The following is a 7,029-nucleotide window of genomic DNA, read 5'->3' on the forward strand; positions in this document are numbered from 1 at the left end:
AGTTAATCATGTCAGAAATCTTACCATATTCTCAAAAACTGCTTGGCTTTATTCCTCTTCTTAGTCAGCTCTGTGATATGAATCATTAAGCAGGCTCTCACCTGTGTAGGTGGAACAAGTCTTTTAAAAGAGCATAATTAGCATGGAAAGAAAGCTCTCTTGCCACTAATTTTATGGCATGCAAACAAGTCTTGGAATGAGGCCAATCTACCTTAATAAGAAAATAGGTTACACCTATAGAAAATGAGGTGAATGTCAGAGGGAACTGTATGAATAGATAATTTCTTCCTAACCTAATGACTGACATCCATTAAGGAATAAATCAATTCCTCCTAGCATCTTCTCTCCTACCATACATTTCAGACATCTCCATGTCTGTATTTCACCATTGTTTTTGTCACATTGTTATGCCAATTATATTGAGATTTTGTTTTACTTTACTTGTATGTACTTCTGTTTACTAAAACTCTTCTCCTGTAGTCTTCCCAGTTGTTTCCATACCTTAACTTCTTTGTTCTTGTGTGTCTTCTTCATAGCTTTATGAGTATTAATATAATATTATAATCTCCCTGCTCCTGGTGATTTGAGTTACAGATCTTCAGGAAAAGACAAAATAATCTGTTTTAGCAAAGTAAAAGAAACCTGATTTCTTTACCCTGTTTCTCTAGCTTTCCTTGATGGAAAAATCAAAGCAGTGCAGTACAAGGACTGTGGCTATTTAGAGCAAGCAGACAAATCTGCTGAGCTAGCACCCTTGCAAAGGTCTCAGACAGAGTTTTTAGTATGGCTGAGGCTTATAAGTGGCTAGAAATGCCAGCCTAACCAATCTTACAAAAAGCTCTAGTTAGACAGGTGTCCATATCCTTAGACAATGACTTAAAACTAAAAAAGGAGTATTTCTGTGCTAAAATCTCCTTGCCCCAACCCAAACCACACAAACTAACAGGTCAGTTTCCAGGGGTCTGGGCAAGCTCACTGAGTACAGAGGCACGAGCGCTGTTTAAAAAGCTCATAGAAGGCGTTTTTTTCTGATGTGATTCCATGAAGAAGCTAGTGAACTGTGGAAATGCATCCTTGCTGCTAGCTCTTTCTGCCAGGAGTTACATTTGCTTGGCTGTAGCGGTGCAAAGGCTTTGCAGAATAGCTGAGATGTTTCCTGAATTTATGAAGAAAAGAAACCAATATATAATGAGAAAGCACATATAATTTGTTTGGAATAAATCAGCAATTTACTAAAGAGTAACAATTTTTTGTTTGTTTAGTTTTTTAAATTAAATATCATCCAAATTTTTGTTTTGAAATTTTATCTGAACTGCTACTGTAGCTCACAAAGACTGCATGAATTATAAAGTAGCAGCTACAGTATTGCTTATAACCTGCATTTTAAAGCTTTGGCCATTCATCTCCCAGGATACTGTTTAATGTAAAGCTTCAAAGGGTGACTGGAATCCATGATTTTAATAAATTATACCATAATAACAATAGAATAACATTCCTATCAAATACACACTTTTATGTTACTCATTACTAAGTTTTCCAGTAAGAGCTTTAACAACTGACAGGTGTAGATTGTTTATTTAACACAGTGGGCAAGCATCACATGAATTCAATGAGACATCGTAAACACATGGTTGGGATTTTATTGACAGATAAACTTTAAATAATTTCCTGCTTTACAGAGAGCATACCTGACCATAAAGAAAATAACTTTGTAAAATAAACATTGCTTGAAACATGTTTCAAATTAGTTAAATGTCTTAGAGGTTTTATAGCTCAGTAATAGGTAAGATGTAATACTTGTACCTACTGGTTATAGAAAATGATTGTCTAAAAACTTTTGCTTTCTCTAGTAGGAATACATCAGAAAAACAGTGGTATCACTGCACCAAAGGGGCTGAAATTCTTGCAGTTACCTAGAATGACCTTCCTGATAGCCCAAGGAACTCCTGTTTCCATCTTGGATTTCTTCAAGTGTAAAATACGAAACAAAGCTTAGTCCAAACAAAATTAGCAATATCACATTGCTATCAAAACTATTCTTTTAGCAGGTGACTGTCTCAAGCCTATATTCTTCAGGTTAAATAACTTGGGGAATTTCCTCCAAATGTTTCATTGATGTTAAAATCAAGGAACTGCTAAAGTAATTTATTCATAATGAAAAGGAGAAAACTTCATCTTCTAAGACATATCTGCACTTTGAGTGATGGCCTGCTCCACAATTACATTCATGTGATAATCACAGAAACATTTAGGTTGGAAAAGGCCAACATTATACTATGTCCTAAGCACTAATTTTTTTTTTTTTTTTTTTTTTTTTTTTTTTTTTTAATATCAAGGGAACTATCTCCCTGGGCAGCCTGTTCCAATGCTTCATAACCCTATTGGTGAAGATATTTTTCCTAATATTCAACCTAAACCTCCCTTGGTGCAACTTGAGGCCATTACCTCTTGTCTCCCAATCACTTGTTGCTTGGGGAAGAGACCAACCCTCACCTCTCTGTAGCCTCCTTTAAAATAACTATAGAGCATGATAAGCTCTCCCCTGAGCTTCCTTTTCTCTAGGCTAAACAAGCCCAGCTCCCTCAGCTGCTCTTTGTAAGACTTGTTCTCTAAACCCTTCACCAGCTTTGCTGCCCTTCTTTGGACATGCTCCAGCACCTCAATGTCCCTCTTAAAACATTCCTGGACTCCTTTGCCCTTCAGGACTGCCTCCCAAGGTACTCTCCCAGCCAGTATCCTTAACAGGCTAAAGTCTGCCCTGCAGATATCCAGGGTGACAGTTCTGGCAACCCTCCTCCTTATTTTTCCAAGAATCAAAACCAAGATTAATTCATGATCACTATGCCCAAGATGGCCTCCAACCTTCACATCCCTCACAAGTCCTTCTCTGTTCACAAGCAAAAGATCCAGCAGGCACTGTCCCTAATCGGCTCACTCAGCAGCAGTGTCAGGAACTTATCGTCTACACATTCCAGACCTCCTAGACTGTTTCCTCTCTGCTGTGTTATATTTCCAGCAGACATCTGATAAGTTGAAGTCCCCCAAGAGAACAAGGGCTAGCGATTGTGAGAGTTCTCCCAGCTGCTTATAGAATATTTCATCTCCTTCTTCATCCTGGTTGAGCAGCCTATATCAGACTCCCACCATGACTTCTGCTTTGTTGGCCTTCCACTTGATTCTTACCCATAAACAGTCAACCCTGTCATTGCCATTGTTCAGCTATGGGCAATCAAAACATTCCCTAACCTACAGGGCTACCCCCTGCTGCTCCTTCCTAGCCTACCCCTTCTGAAGAGTTTGTAGCTATCCATCGGAGCACTCCAGTTGTGCAAGCCAACAGTTACATGTATTTTTTTGGGCCTCGAGTGCAGTACTCAGCAATATTTTCACACTGATGAACCTTACAGCCCATGGTGAATAAGCACAGTGTTTGTCCGTCATAATGTGATCTGAGTTGGTAGTTGCTTATGGGCTCCCCACACTTCTTTTAAATAAACACCTGTCATCAGAAACATTTTTAACACCTTTTCTCCCCAGGTCATGATTAGCCCACTGCCTAAGCCCAAGTGCTTGGCTACTGTTAACATTTTTAGTATCAGCACTGCTAACAAACTATCACAAAAATCTTTTGAGTGAAAGCTATAGAGTATGTGCCACAGGAACCACAAAGAGGCAGGACCCCCTGCTCCTGCGTGGGCTCCTCTCCACGGGCTGCAGCTCCGGCCCGGGGCCTGCTCCTGCGGGGGCTCTCCATGGGCCGCAGCCTCCTCCAGGCCACATCCACCTGCTCCACCGGGGGCTCCTCCACGGGCTGCAGCGTGGAGATCTGCTCCGCCGTGGGACGCAGATTACTTCTGCAATTAAGCAGAAAACAATCCAGTGGGTGAAGCATTCATTAAAATCTTCCCACAGTCCTATTTTTGATAGCTCCATCACATGGATATACTTGTAGACTGACCAAATGGTGGTTAACTGAATTAAATTAATTATGGATTCTCATCTAAAGTGTTAATAATATTTATCCTACAGAAATTAAAAGTCACTTTGAACAAAGAGCTCTGTTGTCAGTCAAGTGACTGTTTCAAAGGTTAGAAAATAATCTGAAATTATCCTGAGTACCTGAAAACTATCATGAACTTTTTATTCTCAGATGATGGGATACAGTGTTAATGGTAACTCTGGAAATCATTGCCATCTTTACTGTTCTAGGATGTTAGATGCTCTCTGCTGTTCCTCCTTCATGAAGGTTTCAATTTCCTTCACAAATAACACATATTTATTTTTTTCCCACTTGGGTGAGAAACACCACACTACTATGTATTATCTTTTTTGACACCAATTTCCTTTCATGGGGCAAATTTCCAACATAACAGAAAATATAAGGCTACTTAATAACAGCACAGGAAAAACCCCCTGGCTGGCAAAGGAGCACTGCAGCAGCCGATCCACGTGATCCTCCTTTTTTCTGTAACTGAGGAAATTTATCATAATGACAGGCACACTCGAAAGAAGATCCATAGTCTCTCTTCTAGTCACGTATCCGTGGAGCATGTATTAAAGACAAAGCTCACCCATCCCTCTTCCACACAAATTTATGGTTATTATCTGACATTCAAAGCACAGAGAGCTGAAGAGATTGGATCTGACAGCATACATACTATGCTCTTTCTTCTGCTGTTCTGGATGAACACTCTGAATTGGTTTCTTCTAAAACTAAATGTTTTCACCAGCAGCTGACTTGTTTCCTCCACCAACACTTGACAAAGTGAAATGCTTCAGGTTCTGCTTAGCTGCATTTTTCTCATGTCTAGAAATAATTCAATATTTTATTATTCTGAAGAATGTCTTTATATTCCTAAAAAATATCTGGCCAATCAATTATTCCACTACTGATGTTTAACCCAACAGGCAGTTCAGTGCCACACAGCCACTGACTCACTCTCCCCAAGTGGGATGGGGGACAGAACTGGAAAGGTACAAGTGTGAGAACTCATGGGTTGAGGTAAAGACAGTTTATTAGGTAAAGCAAAAGCTCTGCTTGCAAGCAAAGCAAAACAATGAAGCAAAAGCTGTGCTTGCAAGCAAAGCAAAACAATGAATTCCACTTGCTACTTTCCATCAGCAGGCAGATGTTCAGTACCTTTTTTTTTTTTTTTTTTCCCCACATTAGAAGTCCTACATTTCCTGAGTTAAGTAAACAAATACTTTAGGAGTTTAAATAATTCAATATTATGTTTAGAGAGTGTTTGGTGGTCGAAGTCTTAAAAATGTGAGCAAACAGAGTTAACATTGCAAGAAAAAAAAAAAATAATAATAATAAAAAAATGCCAGGGGCTTTGAGCAACCTGGTTTAGTGGAAGGTGTCCCTGTTCATGGCAAAGGCCTTTGGAATTAGATGATCTTTAAGGTCCCTTCCAACCCAAACCATTCTGGGATTCTGGGATTCTATGAACAGTGTAACACTGAGCCAAGAAAAGGCCACATCCTGCCTGGATTTTTTCTGTTACTTGAAGTGCGGAGTCTCTGTTGTTCACTCTTGTTATCATGGGGCAAATCCATGCTGTTCTCTGCACACACTGGGAACAGCTATCATGTTACACTTGATAGTTGTGTAGCAGGCAACGTTCACCCAAATAGAAATCCTTCTGCTACTGAGGCTTATCAGAATTGTCATGTTTTAGCAGAGGCTCACAAAACTCCTGACTGAGCAATACTTTCATTCTTTCAATGGAAAATCTAGAGCTTTCTGCTCTTGAACATATCCAGACTTTTCTGAGTACCTCTCCTCCAAAATTTGAAACTACCCCCAAAGTCCCATACAGGATCTACAGCTTAAAGATGTGAGGAATGTGTGTTGCTAACATCCATGCTACTCTACACAGTGACATATTTGCCAGCCCTTAAGCCTTGTGATATTTCAGTCTTACGGATTTGTTGAGCACCTTTAACCCAATGGCTGCTCCAATGAAAAAATCTTGTTGTCTCCCCCTGCTTTGTTCAGAGCATTTCTAGAGATGAATTATTATAGAAAGAAGGAAGGGGCACAAGTGTCCATATTACAGTGACTATACTGGAAGATGAGTATTTACAAGGCTGGAGCTGAAACTGTTTCAACTGGTCCCAGAGAGAGGGCTCAGTTCATAGAAAATATCCTTGTCATAGTTCATTGACATGATTGTGAATAAGGTGCTTAAAACTCTTGAAAATCTGACTCCAAGTCTCTATGGGGTGAAGATACATGTAATACATAAATACATAAGATATGTGAAATACATAATTAGGCTGTTCCTGATGTTTATCAGAGTGGAAGGAGCCATGAATAAGAAGCAGGCATTTAATCAACATGGAGAGACATGCTCCTAGTTCCATGCTTGTTGCAAGCAGCCTTTCTCTAGCTCATTTAGGTTGTTTATCTGGAGAGGCACTGTGCAGCGCGGTGGAACGCCACAACAAAAGGAGGCATGTGCAGAGCACACATCCACTCCCCCCGTGGCCATCCAAGCGAGCAGCATTTCAACAATGGGGTTGCCACATGCCAACAAATGAAAACAGAGGTATATTTCTGCCTCTCCTGTGGAGATGGCTTGGAAAGGGAATATTGGAGCTGCAGTATGGTCATACACTGTTGCCCTTTTGGCTCAGTGATGGCATGCTTGGGACTAAGCACGAAGCTGGACATTAGGTAAGTTGATTTCCTCAAATGGCATTAGAAATGTGCCAGGTACAGTTTTTCCTCATGATTCTCAAGGTAGTTTTCAAAAACATGTAGGAAGAGGGAGAAAAAAACATTAAAGCCTCTTTCTACCCTGAAAACATCCATCTATCTTATCAGCCAGGGTAGTCAGTAGAACAAAGAGGAATGGACCACGGACTTCTGACTGGATATTGACTGGTCCCAGGCAAGTACCTGACCCAGGATCTGGAAGTAATGTTTGATTTCTTGATTAGCCAGATTATTACTGCTATTATTGTGTCCACTTGCTGTTCCTTTGTAAATAGCTGAGCTTGGAGGAGGTGATCCCTGAATAT

At 40.1% G+C, this 7,029-nt stretch overlaps 1 long non-coding RNA gene across 1 annotated transcript; it reads right to left on the bottom strand.

The window, feature by feature from the left end:
- Positions 1–317: 317 nt before the first annotated feature.
- Positions 318–5,038, bottom strand: LOC118166910. The gene is made up of 3 exons (XR_004750794.1): positions 4,891–5,038; positions 2,021–2,024; positions 318–329 (listed from the first exon to the last, which is right to left on the bottom strand). It is a non-coding gene; the product is annotated as an uncharacterized LOC118166910 (long non-coding RNA).
- Positions 5,039–7,029: the final 1,991 nt, after the last annotated feature.

The sequence above is a fragment of the Oxyura jamaicensis genome, chromosome 4 (genome assembly GCF_011077185.1).
Source record: "Oxyura jamaicensis isolate SHBP4307 breed ruddy duck chromosome 4, BPBGC_Ojam_1.0, whole genome shotgun sequence".
NCBI classification, from domain to species: Eukaryota; Metazoa; Chordata; class Aves; order Anseriformes; family Anatidae; genus Oxyura; species Oxyura jamaicensis.